The 23185-nt window shown below is 35.4% G+C and overlaps 3 protein-coding genes across 3 annotated transcripts in view; all 3 read left to right on the top strand.

The window, feature by feature from the left end:
- Positions 1 to 5157, top strand: part of LOC143920393 (endoplasmic reticulum-Golgi intermediate compartment protein 2) — a 67342-nt gene extending 62185 nt beyond the window's left edge. Inside the window, exon 2 of the mRNA XM_077443279.1 lies at positions 5147 to 5157. The gene's annotated coding sequence lies outside the window, so the exon portion shown is untranslated. The remainder of the gene's footprint in view (positions 1 to 5146) is intronic.
- Positions 1 to 23185, top strand: part of LOC143920389 (uncharacterized) — a 188088-nt gene that overhangs the window by 52895 nt on the left and 112008 nt on the right. The window contains exon 3 of the mRNA XM_077443273.1: positions 8803 to 8879. The gene's annotated coding sequence lies outside the window, so the exon portion shown is untranslated. The remainder of the gene's footprint in view (positions 1 to 8802; positions 8880 to 23185) is intronic.
- Positions 10304 to 23185, top strand: part of LOC143920396 (uncharacterized) — a 443610-nt gene continuing 430728 nt past the window's right edge. Inside the window, exon 1 of the mRNA XM_077443282.1 lies at positions 10304 to 10422. The gene's annotated coding sequence lies outside the window, so the exon portion shown is untranslated. The remainder of the gene's footprint in view (positions 10423 to 23185) is intronic.

The following is a 23185-nucleotide window of genomic DNA, read 5'->3' as shown; positions in this document are numbered from 1 at the left end:
CATATTTAATAACCTGTTAATTAATTAAAATATATAAAATAATCAAACCAAAATCAATTTTGTATCCGTTCAAATAATCACAGATATCATCATATATCCAAATTCAAAAACAACAAAACATGCATGTGCATATTCAACACGCAAAACTACTAATACCCAAATTGAATAATATATCACTTATAACGTTTATACGCAGAACTCAAAGCGACAGTTTAATACATACACGAGCCTAATTTACATATCAAAAGGCATGAATAATGAACAAGGATGTGATAATTGGGTGCGATACACCAATGCAAGGTTATTATATTATATATATCAAACAAAATATACAACGAACAAACACGTAAACGAAATAAAAACCTATTTTCTCATAAGATTCACGCAAAACTCGTACATTCACATTGGCCTTTGTATAACTGCCTTATCCCCCGAGTCGTTGTAAAGCAGATTTTATACTAAAAGGCAACAAAACGGACATACGTTACACGAATGTCGTCTATTCGGACATGTACAGGCTAAAAGGTTAAGTATACGTGTTGCATTCGATCATATGTGTTTGTATTTGAAGCCATTTGGCCTTTACACATATCTTTTATTATACCATATTTATGAAGACCATCGTATATATTTGTACCATCGTGTTTTGCAAGTGATGACGCATGATAGGTTGCTACACCCATGCAATCAAAAAAGTATGGAACGTTGTATGCTTGGCATGACGAGGAAGGACTGGAAACGGAATACGTGGGTGAGGAGTATGACAAGAGTTGTGGATACTAAAGGTCAAGGAATTTGACCCCTGAAGCCCTCAACATGAGGCCACCACCCCCCCAACGAATACAGTCTAAGAGACCCTTTCGTCGGAGAACGAGACGGTTGTTCATGAATGTCGCACAAGAACAACTGCACATCACTGTTCTAAAAAAAACCACACTGTACATAACCAAGTACAAAATAAACAACAACGCATGAACACATAAAGCGCGCATGCGTTAGGAAATAATACCTGAAATGTGCCGTGCAAATGCACGCACACCTCAAGTAAACATACATGTATGTATGTTTATGCGTGCATAAGCACGCACACACATTCACATAGTAGTGGATATAGTAGATAGAATGAAGATATTGAAATGGCGATGGGCGGGCCACGAGGCTAGGAGAATGGTCGAAAGAAGTGGTAAAATGGTACCCGAGAGAATGCAAAAGGGTAAACGACCGCATGGAAGATGTGTAGATGAAATTAGGAAAGGGTGAGGGATGAGAGTTGCGCTTAACAGAAACGAGTGGAAGCGTTTTTTAGAGGCCTTCATCCAGTAGTGGATGGTGAATGACTGTATATAATGATGATGATGCACCATGAAGACCTAACAGGTAAAACCCAATGATCCATTATTGATAAACAATTCAGAGTATTTTTTTTACAAAGCAATTTTCATCTTTGTAAATCAGTGAACTCGAGATGCTGAAAATCTCAATTCTTTCATTTAATCAAATAAACTCTAATTAGGAAACCATTGACATGGAAACATTTCCAAGGTCTGGCCAGAAGCCCAGGGCGGGGATTGAACCCGTGACCACTTGCTTTGAAAGCATTGCGTGCTAACCACTAATCTATGCTGGTGGTTATGTATACATATGTACTTCATATACATGCAGTGATAGATAGACGTACTCGTACTCATCGAAAAAATCCGATTAATTTTTTGATTCTGGCCGAGATTTGAACCCAAGACCTCTCTACTAATAAACAATTGCTTAAGCAGTGAATTTCAGCAATTGCTTAAACCCTTTACCCGCACTAATTTTTGCGGTACTTAACGAATACGTAAATCGAGTTTCCGGTTTTATATATGTACATATGTATTTATGTATATATTGTAATAATATTTATTCAAGTGTCCAAATATGTAAATTGAAACTTTTTTCGTAGTATTTATTCGAAGTATTTTTTTATAGTGAATTAAGCCATTCGCGCTAGTAAATAATTTTACGCATGGCGTCTATAGCGGTCATCGGTGGGGAAACGGTTTATTTGATTCATTATCTTTTAGATTTTGGAACTTTAAGAACCACATCACTGTTATACACGTCGAATTCAGCATTACTAGTGCTCGGATCCGGTCGTTTGTTCTGTAAATAGCATTACCTTTCCGAGTGCAAGCATTCTGCACATGTTTTTTTTTTTATTTTTCCAAGAGACATTCCCGATGTGGAAATGTGTGGCAGACTGTTTAACGAACAGGACTGTTTTTTTTTTCACTGCTTTTTTTCAAATCCAGGATTTGAATAAATAAGAGGGAAGCGCACCCTCATCCCCATCTTGCACTACATCCTGTGTTATACAAGTGGTACATACCATAGAACAACTGAAGGGTGCAACGTGTATTTTTATGTCGAATTTTGTCTCACATTTTACACTCTTGAATACATTCTACTAATATGTACATAACATACAAACATACTACAGACTGTTCGAAAAGCATCACAACCCATATGAATAAAAATCACCAAATAAGTTTGCACTTCACACTTTGATTGCTGACGTCTTTTCTGTTGAAAGCCCGCCACACCGAAAATTTGGCCAACATTTCCAACTAGAATTATTTAAAAATCCAATAGAAAACAGGTATAAAAATTATAGCTAATCCAAACAAACCCTAGATTACTACCGCCGATGATTTCGAGTCTTTTAAAGGCGTGTTTAGACTCTCCAATATATATTGCAACAATATAAAATAAACAAAATAAGTCTATTAATGATTGTATTTTTCAAAAACAAGTTCCATCCTCTTTATTGTTGTTTAAATGTAATGCTCACAATCTAAATGCCAAGCAAAATCTAAAATACTCAGCAGTTGGGGATTTCCATCGGGAAATTCTGCTATGGTTATATATTCAGATATTCCGGTGTAAACCAATGTTTATAAACGTTGACAAACGAATGACATGGATTACATGAACCATGTTCAATGCATTTTTTTTTCAATGCTACCTGGAAAGTTTTAGCGGATAGTATTCTTGTTTACTTTGTAGATGCTAAAAATACAACGCCTTTCGGCGTTTTTCAGGCCCATGGACTCGTGGCAAAACGCCGATCGGCGTTGTTCAGCATTCAAAGGGTTAATAATGAAAAAGTTGTGATAAACAGAGTCGAATGGGTGTGGAGAACGATTCGATGCAAGATCTGAGAGTGTGTGCTTTTCGTAACGTAATCGCCTGTAAAGAAGTTAACGCTTCAAAAAGCCTTTTCCCCAAACAACGTTCATAATCCAACCCAAAAGTTAAAAATAATACTCCCAATTCCCTACATAATTTACACTTTCAAAAGGTCGGTATCGTTACGCTGTAACATACACGAATTCGCGGGTATTTGCGTGAGTGCAAAATTAAATATTCAATTTAACGGTGTGAAAAGAGCGAATCCGTGTTCGCACGTGAAAATATCGTTACGTTTATGGGTTATCTTGAAATACTAACGACAATTACAGGTGTATTTCACTTAACGTCGCGACGTGAGGTAATGGCTCGTATTGAAAAATGCACCTGTTTGCGATAGCGTTGCCGATTACGTGCACTGGTATACATCAATAAATCATGCAATCGATAATCATCGATGCTGCTGAATTTCGCGATAGTTACACTGTGTAATAGTGGACTAGTATTTGCCATGTATTGTAACATGACGCTCGTTACGGTGCGGTGAATTCATGTTACATTATAATCGAATATTTATATCGACCTTTTAGATTTATTCGGAAGATTTGGCCCTATTAAGTAGCTGCCGCTATTTATCGATGGTCCAATTTACATAAATTTGATTTTCAAGAATGTTACGCTTAAAGGTTTATTCATACTATCCAGCACGGCACAGCAGTGCACGGAAAAGACTACTTCCATTCATACTATACAGCAGTGCACGATCGGCCAAGTCCAAGGCAAAATCGACTTTCATATATCAGATATGCGTCGTATCGTCGAGGCAATATTGTCACAATATGCCGTTTGTAATAATAAACATATTAACTACCATTAAGCCATAGCCAGCAGTATGGCTTAATGGTAGCGTGTATGTTTACCACCAAGTGATCAGTAGGTTCGATACGCCATACTACCGGTTAGATTTGGGGGTATTTGTGACTCCAAATCGATCGGTTCTTATCAGAGTTTGCCAATTTTATGTGATCATTGCTGAAACGGTTTCTCAAAATTGGCAAAAAATCATTTTTCCTGTTTCCACAAATCTTCTGTATTTATTGTGTATAATATGTATAATATATAAAATATGTACAAATTCTAAATCCATAGATGTCTCAACGGATTAATTCTGTAATGAATTAATTAATTTATTGTTGTTTGTTATTCTTCAGCTTCTGGAAATACAGTGATTTAAGTAATAACAAAATGCTGCATTGTTTGTAATTAATTGTCCAGGAAGGCGCATTGGGGTCTTCCTGTCAAGCCTTCCTGGTATATATCTATGTAAAAATAAAAAAATAAAATATGCGTATGCGCACTTTCGTTAGTACGCCTGCACTCGCTACTATGACTGAATGAATGGCGTGAATATTTCCAGTGGCCAAATAAAACCGGTTTTGCTTTATACGTTACGGAGACATGTACTGCTGTATAATATTGTAACGTGGGAACATGGGAGAGAGTATCCACTGTCCAAGTGCATTCGTGAATGAACAATAGGGACCCCGTATTAGGCTAACGGGACTCATTAAGTGCCCGAACAAAGGATACGCTGGGGTTCTCACAGAACGGGGCGAGTGCGGGTAGACCTACGTGCCTAGACAATAAATACGCCAAGGGATCGGGGATGCTTTGCTGGGCAACTTGTCATATATAAGGAGGTACACACGGAACATCGATTATCCAGGAGAGAACGGTGACTACGTGTGGACCTCCTGAATCGTTGAATAAATTCTGTGAACCGACTTTGGCCTATTTTTTTAATCCTGCATCCATCCCTATGCAACAATATGAATAGATTTTGTCGGCTACTGCTGGTTTGTCTACGCTACATATGAATGTGTCCTTATTCATAAAATGTACCGAATAATACTTTTCGTAATGCTATTTACGTGCAGTTGCCGGTATATGCTGTGCAAATATGAATAGACCTTAATATGAATAGACTTAAGTGGGACACTTCATTGTTGGAGTATTAATCCAATTAGCAAGACTTTCCTTTAAAATATGTAAACATTTATACACATTAAGGTTTATGTTATCGTCTAAGGAAAGTGTTGTACACGGTTTTTTTACGTTCTCAAACCTCAGAGGAATTTTCGTCCATCTTTCGAGTTTCCCGAGAGATCGAAAGCCGGCTTTTCCGGCTGAAATCGAATCCTCACCATCCGACAGCTTCGTCCCCCCTCTTTCCCTCCCCTAGAAGTGTTTCCCAGAAGTAGTAATATGTAATACCCACCTACTCACCCTCGGGAACTCATTTCATTGGTTTTCCCGATGAATTTTCCGAATCCGATGACAAGTTCGATAAATTCCCAGCCTTCCCTACAGTTATCATCACGTAAAACTATGTATGACAATTATTATCGCTGTCGAGTTACAAATGGTACTCTTGGGTTCTTAAGTGTCTGATGTTAATGTGCCATTACTGGTAACATTCCTGATTTTGAGAACGTTGAATATATGTTTATTGCCAAACAGAGGCTCTCAATCTTTTCAGTATACATATGTACTAACAATGGTCATTTACTATTAAAAAATAGTACATTTGAGATAAATTCGTCAAAATGTACTATTTTTTAATAGTAAAAAAATTGGTCATATGTATGCCATGCGTTACATATAAATGGTAAAAACTACCTAACTCCCTACATACAAGGGTCGCATTTAGGTCCCTTATTCTTTTTACTCTATATTAATGATATCTCATACATCTTCAAACATTCCTTTATACTTCTTTACGCTGATGATTTAAAAATTTACAAACCAATATACACCATAGACGATTGTCATAAGATACAAGAAGATCTAGATAGATTCTCTATATATTGTTTAAATAATGATCTGTTTATTAATCTAGAAAAATGCTCTATTTTAAATTTCACTAGAAATAAGTCAATTATTACCAATCAATATCAATTAAATCATTCAATCCTTAACACGTCATCTTCTATTAAGGATCTTGGTGTAATACTCAATAATAAACTAGATTTCTCCGAACATATTTATTTTATTACCAACAAAGCATTTAAATCTCTTGGATTCCTACTCCGCTCAACAAAACCCTTTAATGATCCTTATGTACTAAAATTACTTTATTTTTCCTTTGTAAGGTCTCACCTTGAATTTGCCTCAATTATCTGGTCACCTTTTTATTTATCCCATATTAATTGTATTGAGAAAGTTCAACTTAAATTTATTAAATCCTTACGCTACCATTTTCCTACCTATACCCATTCTACTGTTTCCGACATTTTAAAAATCCTTTCTTTTAACAATCTTTCTGTCAGGCGACGACATACTGATGCTATATTCTTCTTTAAGCTCATAAATGGTTTCCTTGATTGTTCTGATTTACTGAATAAGGTTAATTTCAGAATCCCAGTTCGGTACTCTAGACGCGTTGCACTCTTTTCACTTGATCCTTTCAATACTAATTCCCAAAAATATTTTTATCTGCATCGCGTTTATCGTATGTTTAACGGAGAGCTGAATGAGGTTGATCTATTTGGTATTTCCCTACATCAATTCAGGTCTAACATCAAGAGAATCTTGACCGATTGATTCATTTCTTCTCCTTTTCTATTTTTCCAATATTTCCAATATTTTTAAACTTTAGTTTAGTTATGTAATGTGCTATTTAATCATATTATAGCTTTCATTCTTTTCCTTTTCATTTGTTTATTTTGTATTTACCTTTTTCATTTGTTTTATATTTGTAAATTTCAATTTCTTCTTATATTCTATTTTATAACCTTTTCCAAATATTTTAATACTATAGTTTAATTATGCAATGTTCTGCATATTTTGTCATGTCTTTATTATTTACTTTTTAATTTGTTTTCCTTATATTTATCTTTTTCATTTTTGTAAAAATCTATTATTGGACTCGGATGTTACATATATTATTTATTTACTATTTGTTTTTTTATACATATCTATGTACATCCTGTCTGTTGATTTTTCAATTAATAAAATAAAATAAAAAATAAAATAAAATATAAACAATATAAAACACCAATAGAAAAATAAATTTTCAATAGATGGCGGTATATTCTTTCTAAATTATTTCATTCTATTCTCCTAGCGGAAACATTCGCATCGAACACTAAATATATAATTTATTTTTTAATCTGAACCCGGCACCTGAACGATGCAATGCCACAATAACGCGTGCAATTTCCGCTCCCGTTATCGTTCCCGTTCCACAGACATTCAATTTTATATATATAGGTATAGATATATTTGCTGGCGTGGGCCATCCGCTGTGTGTTTGTGGTACAGCCCTGAATGTTCAGTACATTCGAGTGCTAGGTAGGCGTGGCGCGATTATTGTCACACTCGCGGCGTGATGCGATGAAGGCGGGATAGCTTTACTTTCACGTCAGTAAAATTGTAATTACGAATATTATTATTAAGAGTTTTTTTTTACCACAGTAATCTTCCCGGACATGCATACAACAAATCCTGAAAGTTCCATCGTAATCGGTTCAGTGGCTTAGGAGCCTATTCGAGACACACACAGACATGTTGGAAGCGGTCTAGCTTACGTACACATGTATGTCGAATCGAAACGACTATTATAGTATGGCGAGCGTTATCTCAGACACACAGACGGAATAGCGAAATTATATATATGATATAATTTCGCTATTCCGCTATTAATTTTGTCCGTGTATATATTTTTATTTTTCTCACCTCTCTGTATTTTTTTCGACCATTTTGGCGCATTATGGTCTCCTGTAATACCACAGTGGTCCAAACTTAAACTTAAATAAATTATTAAGCGAGCTTATCATATGTAAATGTATGATCAATTTTTTTACGCACATCACACTTCCGTAGTTCTGATCCAAAAACCACAATGGAATGGGTCTTTACTTTGATAAAACTCATTTATAGGGTCAAATCACATGAAACTGATGACATTTCGATATTACGTGACTGCAACATTGCATTCTGCTCGCACGTACCTGAGCATTGTACAAATGTTATTAATAAATACATCATCCTCTACCTAATCAAGACGATGTTGAATTGCATCATCGAAAAGTGAACTGATGACGTCATTACCTCAATACACAAGTGCTTCAAGAAATTTAAATAAATATTTCGTCTCCATCAGTGGTCGAACCATCTTTAAAATTCCATAAATATACATAATGTTTATGTTTATCTTCCAACATCCAACTCCTCATCTTTTGGTTTAAATCTGTTTACAAACCGTTTACAATCATAACACTGAACGATTTAATTAATCTCAAAAATCAAATTGAATCGAGAAAAGGAATTTAAATATATGTATATTTCAGTATAAAACAAATGATTTTTCTTTAAATTAAATATTCATTTATTATAGTATAGCGATGATCATTGAAAGCTGGTTTCCAGAACACATATGATCCAGTGAAAATATTTATACCCAGCTTCAAGCATTCGCTCTCCAGTGTTTATTATCTCGAAAGCATCCCCCATTTCCGTTACAAAGAGTGTCGCCATGTCGTAAAAAAGCACACTTTACTCCACGTACGACCTCGTTTTTTGCACCTTGTGGCTCCTCTTTGAACTAAATTAATTGATTATTTTGTGTTTTCGTTCCAGATATTGCAATGTTGTCGTGCACAAGAAGATGGAGATAGAGCAGACTGGTGATTTCGTTTCTTGCCGGAGTTCAATAGGTATTTTATTTTATTTTTTTCAGTCTACCTACATATTATATGTACGTAGATATGAATAGATGATCGTTACTTTCGACTTTCTTTTATTCCATTCGAGCGATTTTCATTAGGATTTGATTGATCGAAGAACTAACTTCGACTTTTAGATTCGCTAGGCGGCTTTTGTTGGGAGTAAAATCAATTTTATAAAATTAAATAGGGTCGACTACCTTTTCAAATGCAGACGATATTGAAATGCTTTTGCCAAATTGCGCGCTTTTAATCTGCATATTTTTTTATTTTTATTTTAAATGCTTTTTATTATTACGAAATTATGTTCACAATACATCTTATATCTATTTTAATAGCTACTGATCTTCTGATCATTTTCTATTTTACAATTTAATTTAATTTGGTTAGTAATCACAGTATTATATTATTCTAATGTTAGTCTTCAGCATAATAGGAAAAAGAGCTCAAAAACCTATTTACAATCCTTATAAATGTTCATAATACATCTAATACATAATATTAATTAAAGACTCTAAAGTCGATGACCTAAAGCAGATTGTGTTTAGGTAATCTGTGTTTATACCTGAAGGGTATAGACATTTTGTTGTAATCACCGAGACTCTTCACAAGTGTGTTTGTATGGTTATTCGTGATTCTGTCATAGAATCTACTGGTTAGTTTGTTAGTAATGTCTGTAACAAACGGAATATTATATATGGCATGCAGTTTTTTCAGGTTAGTATATATGGGTTTAATCTGCATATGGAAATTTCCTATCGTTGAAATTTCCTATCGCTGTTTTGAATTGCTTTAAGTTCTTATTGCGATTCACGCTATTTTCACCAATGTTTAGTTTTGTGTTCCGGTTGTTTTTGCCACCAAAAATTTGCACCAAAACTCAAAGTAGATTTTATTTATTTGTTTATTTATTTTTAATTTATACCAGGAAGGCCTAACGGGTAACCCCAATGCGCCTTCCTGGCCAGAAACATTGTACATTTGATACTATGTAGTATAATACAAAGTAAATACGGTGCTACTTTAGTATGCGATCTACCTTTGAATCGCAGTCGACTATTTTTTTATTTGTATCGTAGCAACGAAATGTTTATTACAATTTTTGTTTTTTCCTGCCGCCCCATAATGTTGTTGAAGCATTTCTATCAAAATATCGTCAGCAGATACATATCTCTTAGCCAAATCTTAAATGAATAGAGCCAACCTTAACTTAACCTAACCTATCATGACCCTTAAATAAATAGGTTTTGGCTGCTAAGATAAGTTTTTTTTTGTGAAAATATTGATGAAATAAAACTAAAAAAAAAAGATATCTTGACAGCCAACACCTATTTATTTAAGGGTCAGGATAGGTTAGGTTAAGTTAAGGTTGGCCCTATTCATTTAAGATTAGGTTGTTAGGGTCGGTATTATTCAGTCTCAGTGTCACACGCGGGAACTGAGACAGTGAGACCGCATATTAAAGTAAAAACGTGAAGGTAGATCGCATACTAAAGTAGATATGTGAAGGTAGACCGCATACTAAATTAGCACCGTAAATACATATCAATTAGCATCCACGGTCAAATTTGTAAATTTGCAGCATTTTTAAACAATTCAGCGAAATTCAGTAAATAAAATTAACATCCACGGAGACATTTATGATCAATTTTGTAAATTTGCAGTATTTTATACAATTCAGCGAAATTCAAGATTGTTGAAAACTTGAAATTTTGCGTGAAAATGGGTAAGGTTGCCGATTTGTTGGAACCGTTTCAATGAAAATCATATAAATTGGCAAACTCTGATAGGAAACGATCGACCTGGAGTCTCAAATCCAAGACTGGTCAACAGAAACCAGTGGGATTTGAACCCGTGACCACTCTGTTATAAGCATTATATGCTACCCACTAGTCCAGTCTGCTGGTTATATATTGAAATTTCTGCAAAAATATCATCTAGTTAATGGAATACAATTCCTTACCACTTTTTGGGCTGCTGAGCAGGAATATGATACTGTTTTGCCTTTATTCAATTGTTGGCGTGTGTTTATCCTGTTTTATTGAAAATGCGTATTCACTCGTTGCTTCCTAGTCGTAGGAAAATATTTCATTTCATTTTCATCTCAAGTGAACCATTCGTGTGGACCTTGATCATTGTTTGCTGAAGGTTTCACTTGGCTTAGTTCCAAAAGGGTCAATGTCAAAATACATGTGTAGGACTGAATTGGGGCGTACACATTTTGGTGAAAGTTTCATATATGTGCATATGTTACAAAATACGAAAATATGCAAATTTATACATATGTAAAAATTTAAATTTCGGTCCGTTCAAGCTTCAAGTGGCTCAGGCGAACACGGACACGCAAGGCGCTCATCTACGAACGCGAGTTATTTATTTATTTATTTAAAGTTTGGACCATTGTGACATTACAGGAATTCCTACAATGCCCCACAATGGTCAAAAATATAACAGAGAAGGAACAAAATATATATTAATAATAAAGAAATAAAATACGTATATATGTATGTTACAGTGAAAGCATATTTCAAGTGAAAATATATTTTCACCAATTCAAGCAGTGAAAATGTATCAAACAATGAATTTACAACGTTTAACTCTAACAACCCAATCTTAAATGAATAAGGCCAAACCTTACTTAACCTAACCTATCCTAACCCTTCAACAATACCAACCCTAACAATCTAAAATTAAATTAATAAAACCAACCCTGAAAATATAACTGGTTATGATTTCACTGAAACGTCAGTGAACATATATATTTTTACTTGAAATATAATTTCACTGTGACATATATAAAGAACCAGCTGCAAATACAAAACATCCCTTGCGAAGCCCAAATGAAAGAGAGAATATCAAAATTTCACTAATATGTACATCACATTCAATTTTGAAAATAATGATAAGCGCAGGCTACCAGACATATAAGTTAAAATAATCGCCGATAAGCTACATACACTCACTGAGGTGGAAAATATCACATTCAGGCTCAGCAGTTAGTTCTCTAGAGAGCAAAAAAAGGTAAACAATAGAAATTGACAAAATGATCCCATTTTTTTCTGTGCTGGCGCATTTCCGCGCCGATCTCTGCTAATGTGCATAATTTTTAGAAGGTTTTAAATAAGAGGTCTGGGAATGATGAAAAATTGTTTACAAATTTCTAACTTTCGAACGTGCCTTATCTTATGCTCTTTTCTTATCATATGTTGACTACTTTCTGAATTGATCTTTATCTCATTTTGACCTGGACATTGCAAACGCGTCAATCTTTAGACATTGCAAACGCGTCAATCTTTAGACATTGCAAACGCACAAATCCTTCAATTATCCTCTGAATGGATGTACCGTAATTTTTAACCTGACTTTTTTATATTTTTACCTGGACCGGAAGTAGTACTTTTCCTCTATAGAGAATCGAGGTTTTTTATGTTTATTTCAGAAATCTTTTGGTTTATTGAACTGAAATTTCATATCTAGAAATTTATTTCGTATTAGGCATACAATCTATCGAAAGGTTTATCTAATTTCAACGTCGATCCTCCGACGAAAAGGTTGATTACCGCTGGCCTGACTGATTTTGTAATGCGCATACGTAAAAATGCGCTAAATCATACTCGGCGTGGAAAAAAACCCTGTTGGGATTCAAGGGATAGGCTTTTTTTTACCGAATTGAAAAACGTTCGCCGCGGGAATAACTCTCAAATCCGCTTTCGAGCATTAGAGGGGATGGAAAAGCGAACAGACACGGTGTATTCGATAAACGCACATATTCCTGTTCCAATTATAATTACACCCTCGTCAATCCAATCGGTTACCTGTCTGTCTTTACGTTACTCGTTTGATCCGACAGGATATGTATGTATGTATGTATGTATAAATATGTATACGACGCGACATTTCGAGCAGGTCAATTGCTCAATTGATCGAAACCGATTCAATTACCGCAGATACAATTAGCGTTACGCGAGCTCAATTTCGCAGAATTCCTTCTGGCGTGATGTTTTCGCTATTCTCGGTGTATTAAGGTGGGACTACTTTCCTTGATCGTGTTGTATGTAGTTAGTTATTCGTTTCTTGTGACGATGCTTTCAAGCATTTCGCCCAACCACTTTATTGTGCAGGCACAGGAAATTGTTTAAAATTGATGATTTTTTTTCATTAAATGTACCTTTGATTACGTTAAATGAAAAAAAAATTCTTCATCGAAGGTTTTCACAAGATCCAAAATTTGCATTTTCCGCTCCAACCTACTGTGTACATTAATCCTTTGAGTGCTGACGTTCCAACCCAAACGTTCGTGATCCAAAGGCTCGTTTATTACAAACCTCCTTTACGTTTTGTTAAATTATTTTGATAAATATCTTTAGAGCTTCATTATATTTAAGATTTAATACTAATAATATTTAGTATGTTTTTGTCTTCAAAATCAATGAGTAACCGTTGGAACAAGGATTGAACTAAGAAATGTATTTTTGTCTTCAAAATCAATGAATTATCGCAATATCTTAGTTTTCATATCTTATATCTTCCTCTCGGGTCTACGTGACGAGACAGAATGTTAAATTACAGAAAACACAAATATCGGAAGGCAAAGATCGAAAATCGAAAGATCTTAAGTCGAAAGATCAAAAAAAAAATGGTGCATGGTAAACGGTACATACTCAAATAATTTGCGCGAGCAGGATACAACAGGAACAAGAGGAACATGCTTTTCCTCCCGTATTCTGCGCGCGCACATCAATAAGTGAGCTCATAGTAAGAGATCGGCGGACTACTTTTTCCCACAAAAAATGGTTCAAAATGGTTAAAGAGAGCGAAAAAAAAGGTTGACAATAATAGGTCGACTAAATGATGGCGAGCATCGTCAAAATACTTGCGTGTAGATTTCCATCCGATTGCGACCTATTTACTTGAGTTCACATAATTAGGGTTGTCAGATTTCATGCAAGTCAAACCGGGACACCCCCTCCCCCCCCCCAAAATAAATCAGATCTTTGATTTTCAATCGAAGTGATAATATTTAGAATATCTACAATTGATTTTTTTCCCTTCTATTTTTAGTATATGTATGTATATGAAAAGTGCTACAATTACAATGAAGAAACTAAAGATAGATTTCACTGAGACGATTGATTAGTGAAAACATCTAATAGGATTTTTGGTGCTTTTTCTTCAGCTAAAAAAAAGCTTTGAAACCTCAAATAGCTTTAGAGTGCGGTCTATTGCAGGTAATTTGAGTGCGTAATATTGCAGGTAAAGTTTTTGAATGTGAGAGTATATTTTTATATTCAATATTAGTAAAATCACAGAAATCTTTTAGTCTTTCTGTTCTGACTGTGTCTATTGCGCGTCTGCGTGTGATGAATAGAGTTAGGATAGCCAAGGTGCCGCTCATTGTTCCATTGTTGTAAATCCTTTGTAAAAAAGGTTCGGCAAACCTTTAACAATGCATTTACAACATTTGAACAATACGCGGCACCCTCTGGGTCCGGGCTTTAGTGATGAATAGAGGCCGGATAGCCAAGGGGCCACGTATTGTTCAAATGTTGTAAATGCATTGTTAAAGGTTTGCCCAACCTTTTTTACAAAGGATTTACAACAATGGAACAATGAGCGGCCCCTTGGCTATCCGGCCTCTAGTGATGAATCATTCTGAGTGTGAGAAAATTATTGATTCAAGATAAATTGATTGATGCCTGATTTTTTATCTCCTTTCTACATACAGTTCTCTAGAAAGTATAAGACAGAGACAAATAGTTCATTGTTGAATATTGCTGCAGTGTTTACCAGACTGTCTGGTCCAGACATCGACTTTTGGTTTATAGTTTATGTTGATTCTGAGTTAAAAACTTTTGTGGGAATTTAAAAAGTAGTAAACCGGGACATTTGGGCATCCCGAGAGATTTGTTCGGGACACCAGGACACGAGGTTTAAAACTGGTCACAATCCTACAGAATATATACATATATGTACATAAAAAAATATCATTATATTTGGGTATATAAAATCATCCGATACACCAGATTTTCCATAAGATCGCCACTTTACGCGTGATTTTCAATCAAAAATCATAATTGACGAATCTTTTTCGATCAAATTTCAATCTGAATCTGCCAAAAATTGAATTTATGGCGAATTTTTCCCGACGGCGATATCGAATCTTATGTACATATGTACGTATATATTTACACACATTTCGCAGATCGATCGTGAAACGGTCCAGAAATTACTCTCTTCTCTGCTTAATTCGCACATTTCTGCACGTGGCACGTTTCGACACGATGAATGCCCTCTCCTTCTTGCGAAACCCACCCCCCCCCCCCCCTCCCCTACTTCCCTTTTGCGGAGTGTACGCCGGTGTAAATTCGCCCTTAACTAAATTGCTGGTGGGAAAAAAAATGTCGCTCGTTAGTTAGTGAGTGTAAACGCGAAACGTTCTCATTAAATTATTACACTGTTTAAATTACATATTGTGCAAAGCACTTTTAACGTGAGCGTTGTTGTGTTTACGCGTTTGCTTTTGCTCTTTTACGGTTGCATATATATGTACATATGTATGATAGCAGCAAAATTACCGGTCGTCGTTCATAAATTTTATTGTTTGACATCTGGTTCATAAAAGATTGAGTGTGTGTGAGAGATTATGTAGCCAGCAGTATGGCTAGGTGGTTTCGTTTATGTTAAGCATTTGCGAGAGGTTACTGGGTTTGATGCCGCGGTAATCTTTAATACTGCTGGTCAGACTTGGATATTTGTGATTCCATGTCGATCGTGTCTTATCAGAGTTTGCCAATTTATCTAATTTCATTGTTGAAACGGTTCCTCCATCAAGTTGGCAAAAATCATCCTACCCGCTATGTGACAAATATCTGAATTTGATTTATGTACAATATGCATTGAAGTAGTATGCATAGAATTGCTCTCAGCCCCTAAAAATGTTGCCACAAAAAATCCGTGTGCTCGGAGATGTCAGCTGTTTTGTCCAGGAACGATCACTTCCACGATTTTTTTTTCCTCACTCTTTTGTCTCTCTTCTGACTTTCCGTCTCTCTCTTCGATGGCTCGCTTTTAAGCGATACTTTTGTTGGGAATGACTATTCTATACATAATACTTCAATGACAATATGTAATCATTTTATTTTTATTTTTTTACGTAGCTACATATATTCCATTAGATCCGTCTTGTTGAAGCGTGTGGAATCTATTGTCGATTTGGGTATCACTTTTGATCCTCAGCTCACCTTTCACAACCATATCAAAAAAGTCGCTGACGTTTCCTTTCGTCGACTTGGATTTGTTTTGAGATATGCAAGATTATTCTCCAATCCTTTGTCTTCTCGCTTGCTTTTCAATTCGCTTGTGAGAAGTAAGCTAGAGTATAATGCGATTGTGTGGAATCCGCATGAAGCAAATTACTCTCTGATGATTGAGAAAGTGCAAAAAGCATTTCTTCGTTTCCTATATAGGAAAGAATATGGGTATTACCCATATCTCTACCCCACTCCTTTCCTTTTGGGCATGCTTGGGTATAATTCCCTTGAACTTCGGAGAAACTTCTCATTAATTCGTTTCGTTCTCCTGCTCTTACGTGGTAATACGTCATGCCCGTTGTTGCTGGAGCAGTTGGGGCTTTATGTCCCTATTCACTATGTGCGTGGTAGACATCATCATTTGCTGGCTGTACCTCCTGCCCGCACAGTCCTTTTTCGAATGGCTCCTATTCCAAGAGCTATCCGACTTCTTAATGAAATCGTTGCTGCCGAGACTGAATGTGATATTTTCCACCTTAGTGAGCGTAAATTGTCGGAAATTACTCTAACCCATTTATCTGGTAGTCTGCGCTCATCATTGTTTTCATGATTGATTGTGATTTATGAGTGAAATTTTGATTAACTCTCTTCCATTTGTGCCTTACAGGGATGTTTTGTATTTGTAGTTGTTTCTTACATATTTATTGAAACTGGCTGTAGGTGCAAGGCATTCCTTATGCTATATTTTATTTGATATTTTTACTTTATCTGTTATTATAAATGCTATTTTTTATGTATGTAGATGTATTTATGTTTATGTTTAATTGTTATTTTGTTTTTTTTCTTTTTTGTGTTATATTTTTTGACCATTGTGGCGCTTTAGGAATTCCTGTTATGCCACAATGGTCTGTTTAAAATAAATAAATAAAATATACCAGGAAGGCTTGACAGGAAGACCCCAATGCGCCTTCCTGGACAATTAATTACAAACAATGCAGCATTTTTTTTATTATATGAATCGCTGTATTTCCAGAAGCTGAAGAACACGAAATAACAATTAATTAATTAAATAATTAATCCATTGAGACATCTATGGATTTTAGATTTGTACATAATTTTTACAAATTGTATGTACATACATACAATTTGTGACAACAGGAAAGCTGATTTTTTGCCAATTTTGAGGAACCGTTTCAACAATGATCAGATAAAATTGGCAAACTCTGATAAGAAACGATCGATTTGGAGTCACAAATACCCCCAAATCTAACCGGTAGTAAGGCGTATCGAACCTACTGATCACTTGGTGCTAAACATACACGCTACCATTAAGCCATACTGCTGGCTATGTATGTATCTTATGTAAAGTCTTAGGTTTTTTAATTGTCAACGGTTTGTTGGTTAATAAAAAGTAAAAAAAAAAAAACCACATGTTGATGAGCAAGTCGTTAATTAAAATCGAAATTACGCATCATGCGAAGAAAGTGAATTTCAATTATTTCCATCATATTATATCGTTAATAAAAGTACCTAAGAGTCGATACAATCTTTTTCTCATGAAATGTGTAATTAATACTCGGTAAGCGATAATTTGCAACCGCACAATTCCCACTACTCGACCGACTTATGATGTACTATTATGGACCGAAGTATGTATGTACTATTTATACTTTACTCATATATTTTCAAATGTACGGTGTAAGCTTTTCACATATTCAATTGTGAAACCTAAGCGAAATTCCCTTCTTATCAATTTAATATAATTACTATAATAACGGTATTGTTCTCAATAGCGAGTCCAAATTACATACATATAGCTGAGGTATACATAAACTGACGACTCTATAAGCAGTCGAAAAATTCGTATTATGTATTTATTTATTTTATTTTAAGTTTAAATTTGGACCTGTGTGGCATTACAGGAGTCCCTAATGCGCCACATTGGCGACAGAATACAGAGAGATAAGAAAATAAAAATATATACATGTTTACACATACAAAAAATACATTTATACATAATCATATGGAGTCCTACCCATAGGACTCATTCATTGAAGATTGAGAGAATCCAAAAAAGGTTTCTCAGATATCTTTATATGTAATTGTATGGTTATTATTATTCACCGGACCCTGAGGGGGGCGTGTATTGTTAAAATGTTGTAAATGCATTGTTGAAGGTTTGCCGAACTTTTTTTACAAAGGATTTACAACAATGGAACAATGAGCGGCAACTTGGCTACCCTACCTCTAGTTATTATTAAAGAGCGGACCCAGAGCGCGCTGTTCATTGTTCACATGTTGTAAATGCATTGTTAAAGGTTTGCCGAACCTTTTTTACAAAGCATTTACAATAATGGAACAATAGACGGCGCGCTTCCGGTCCTACCTCTAGTTATTATCCTTGGCTATATCCTAGTGCATTCCTATTAGGGGCGTTAGACTTCAACTCATTGGAGTCTTGTCGTGTTATGTTTTTGGGGAATCGCTTTTTTAACCTTTCCACCGCGTACGACTACTATACATGTCCTAGCGAACATGCCCTCAGCGCGTGAGACACGCATAGATATCTTGGAATTTCCAACCTGTATAAGAGCCGTCTATTGTGTTCTTTGTTCAAGTAATTTTATAACTTGGTTGAAAATATTACTAAATGTATACCAAATTCAATAGATGACAGTAGTCAAAAAAAATTCAATATAGGCTAAAATAATTTATAAAATATTACAACCTATATTTATAGTCGAAAACGCGATAACAAAATCCGCAAAAAAGCAGCCGCGTACAGGGCATGTTCGCTAAATTTGGTGACGCGGGCAAAGGGTTAAGCTATCAAATGGGATAGTACACAATCCTCAGGTTCTTAATGAATTTAGGTTTTATGCACCTAGTAAATTCATGGACCTGAGGAATCGTGATTTGTTTGTTCCTCCTGTGGCTCGCACAAATATGTTGGCAACGTCTCCTATATCCAGTGGTGTAGTCGGGCCAGGTCGCCGCCCTGGCACTTTGATTGATATAAACATTGTTATCCGAGTACAATTAAAACATATTTTGGCTTATATTTCATATAAAATTTTGTTTACGAAATATTGTGAGCAGACTCTCATTCTAACATTTGATGACCACAACCGAATAGTAATCTGAGCATATTGAAAACTTAAAAGACGTTTAATGAAATGTATTGGCTTTTTTTTATCTAAAACCACCCAAAATTTTGAAAGAAAACATTCTTTGAACTATTGACCATACGCACATATTGAGGATAGATAAAATAAGGGAACTCAGCTTAAATAAATAGTCATCTCTAAATTGTTCAAATTTGATAGTTTTTCCACATATGTATATGGTTTTAGCATTGCTAAAAGCAAATATTGCTGTTGACACGCTGCTGCTGTTGATTTTTTTTATAAATATTTAAACTACCAATATTAGGATATATATTTTTTAATTAAGGAAAAAAGCGGGGGGGGGGGGTTCGTATAAATTAAATACCGACCTGGTTCTTTTTTATTTAGCACTACCCCACTGCCTATATCTATGTAGATATAAAAAAATAAATAATAAAAAAAACAATAGCATTATAATAATAGCAGATTAAGTAAGAATATCAAATAATTAATTACAAAGTAGGGAATGTCTTGCGGTTATAGCCAGCACCAATGTATAAGAACCAGCCGCAAATAAAAAAAAAAACATCCCTGTGGGATGGAAATGGAAGAGAGATCAAAATTCCACTCATGCATGTCATTCAATTATGAAAATATGTATGTACATATGTATATAAAATATATACGTTCGTATCTAAAATGTCTAAGTGAAATTGCTATGCTTTCATTGAAATTAGTTGTACAATTTGTCGTCCGTTGACTCGTAGCGACAAACTCTAATGGGTGGAAGATCTTTTTAACATTGTAAATATTATTAAATATTTTCGTTTTATTGTGGCATTTTTTTCGACATTCGTTAATATGACAATTGTTACGTATTATATGATGCAGTTAACATTTAACTTTAAAAATCTACCAAAGTTGTGCAATTTATTTCCGATTTAAAATCACTACCTGCGATAAAAAAAACTTCAAAAGCAGCGATCCTATGACCGACAAATCGGGCGACAGATTGCTCAATCTGCGTGTCCTTTTGCTTCTTTCATTTTTATTTTACCCTCAAGATTCAATCAACTTTGCACGTGTGATATGAGTCCAGCGATCGGTGTCGAAGATACTATTATGCACCAAAAAATGGTTCGTTATTGTCAACTTTTTTATATGTTTCACTTTGCTAATGGTTCAGGCAATGTTCCTACATTCTTCCCGTCGGTTTGTAACTTTGCCATATTGCGCGGTTTGGTCACCGATAGAAATTTAAATCGCTTCCGATAGTTCGATGGTGAAAAATAATCGCAATAAACACGTTTAAGAATGCAAAAAATTTTGGCCTTATATATTTGACTTTCCGCCACCCAGTCGTTTTGTCGGATTTTAATTGCTTAAACGCCTATAACTTTATCTTTTTCACACTATGTATATCTCATAACATTTGCATTAAGGCTCTCATTATCTCTCATTTATATTTTTACTTCACTAATTTTTGCTGTCAACAGTAATTATAATTGATAATAGTGAATCATTTTTTGTGCATGAAAGCATATTTGACGACGTCGATCTTTGGTCACTGATATCTCATATACATTGGTACAAAAAAATTTATAATGCGGCAATGGTTCACTGATAAGGTATTCGAAAGTTTTCGCAATCGTTTTCTTTTCCGACTTTGAGGAGTTTCTGGCGGAGAAAAAACGTTTGCTTTCATTGGTCGAGTAGGTCAAGGATCAGATCGATACGAAAAAAATCCAAAATCTCTTCTTAAATTTATGTAAAGAACAATCCTTTCAGGTTGCATAGTTCGCATTCGCGCCCTTGAACTTGGATCAGCTGTTGGCTCGCGCCGTGTACGTATGTAACTGGGTGGGATTTGCTCTCTTCAGGCCAAGAGACTCTTCGAATCAGGATTAGGTCATCAGCAGTGTTGTTAATTGTCCTTAACGAAGCGTGTCTACTGTTTTTGGGGTTGTGTGTGTGTGTTTGTGTGTGGATGCGGATCGCAGGCGAGGCCCCAGGGCGGGCGAATATTCGCAGCATCCGCCCTCTCTTCCATGTACCCCCCCCCCATCCCTCTTCTCCAACCCCAGTGGCCTCCTGCCCGCCTCGCTATCGATCCCTTCTCCCAAGGTCACAGGCGCAAACTGGAGCCAGTTGAGATAGATCTGCGTTCGAGCCAAACCCACCACTGTGACAGCGCATCACGCCCTGCTGCCCCCACGTGGTCACACACTTCCATATGTGTGTCAGTTTACCCTCGGCAATTCCCCTCTTTTGAGTCTCGGTGTCTTGCCAAAGGTGACCTTGAAAGTCTGATGCATGTACCAATGCATATTAATTCAGGACTAGCCGTGGAGTTACGGCTTTTTGAACGAGCGCTGAATCGAGCGACTCCGGCTCCAATTTAGCGTTTCAATCGCATTTACCCTTTTACTTAATAATGTATATGAATATCCGATGTATGGTGATTTGAAATTCAAGTCTGGTCGTTTAGTCTAGTAGCACTTTATATACATATGTACTAGTGTTGTACCCGATGACATATATAATTGCATGGGTGTTGGCATATTAAGTTTGATTTTTTTCAAATACCTTTTTAAATATATTTAATTTAATATTTATTAAGAAACGTATAAGTGGCAATGATTAATCATATTCCTTTCCTTTTTGTATACTTTCCTTTATTACTGCTTAAAGTTTAAGAGGGAGTGCCATTCGTGTGGCGCAGTGCAACTGGTCACATCACTGAACTAGTAATGAGCTGATAACAGCCATACAAAGCAATGAATCTAACTGCCGGAACTCCTCTATTTATACACATAATTAAAGAGCGGACCAACTTTACGTTGTTCATTTTTATGATGAACCTTTTTTTATGATCTCTAGCTTTGTAGTTTGCCCTGTTTCCTGGAAAAAGCACGCTTCCGGTCCTACCTCTACACATAATATAATACATTTAAGTGGGAAAAAGTAAATTGATCGAGCATTTGCTCGATCCCCACGCGGTCGAATTTTTTTCAAATACCTAAATATATTTAATTTAATATTTATATTTAATTGTTTAATTATGAAAAAATAGTTAAAATCTACCTACCTACCTACCTACATGTAAACAATATAAAACACCAATAGAAAAATTAATTAATTAAATAAATTTTCAATAGATGGCGGTAAAATCTCTGCCAAGCGGACACATTAGTAGCGATCAGTATGTATAGAAGTTTTTTCTTTTGTTATTGTATTCGTATATACGTTTTGGCAGTGGCTTAGCTGTGACGGTCATATGTATGTCGAATCGAAACGATTATTATAGTACGGCGAGTGTTATCTCAGACAGACAGACAGACACACAGGCGGAATAGCGATGTTTTATATATGATAATATATTTATTTTATTTCAATCACTCATGCACAACGGATTTCTCCAAAGCATAGAATACTAATGAGAATTATTAATTATATATATACAGGTACGGCGAGCGTTATCTCAGACAGACAGACACACAGACGGAATAGCGATATTATATATATGATGATATGATGCAGTATGTGATTAAGGTGAATTCAATTGTCTACTAAACAACTACTACACTACTCTTCTAAACAATTGGCTACGTATATATGTACATATGTATATTATATTTGTTAGACCAAATTTCTATGTAGCAGCACTTTATAGAATTCAACCATCGTTCGAGCTCTCGAAATTAGCGTTACTCCACTAAACGACTGGCTGCATATAAACGGTCAGTTTTTCATTTACGTACATATCGCAGACTTCGCATAGCCAGGAACAATTAATTATTGCAATTTGTCGCACACCCGAAACGAACGAGGATGACCCAGAGTCAGACTTGCGTCCTTCTTCCACCAAGCACCCAAATTAGTCGCATCCTATTTAATATATATGTATATGTAGTTGTTTTTTCTGCGATTGTTTTTCTAC

Source organism: Arctopsyche grandis, chromosome 12 (assembly GCF_051622035.1).
Source record: "Arctopsyche grandis isolate Sample6627 chromosome 12, ASM5162203v2, whole genome shotgun sequence".
In the NCBI taxonomy this organism is placed as follows: domain Eukaryota; kingdom Metazoa; phylum Arthropoda; class Insecta; order Trichoptera; family Hydropsychidae; genus Arctopsyche; species Arctopsyche grandis.
Note: the sequence above shows the minus strand (reverse complement) of the source record. Positions and strands in the feature narration are given on the sequence as shown.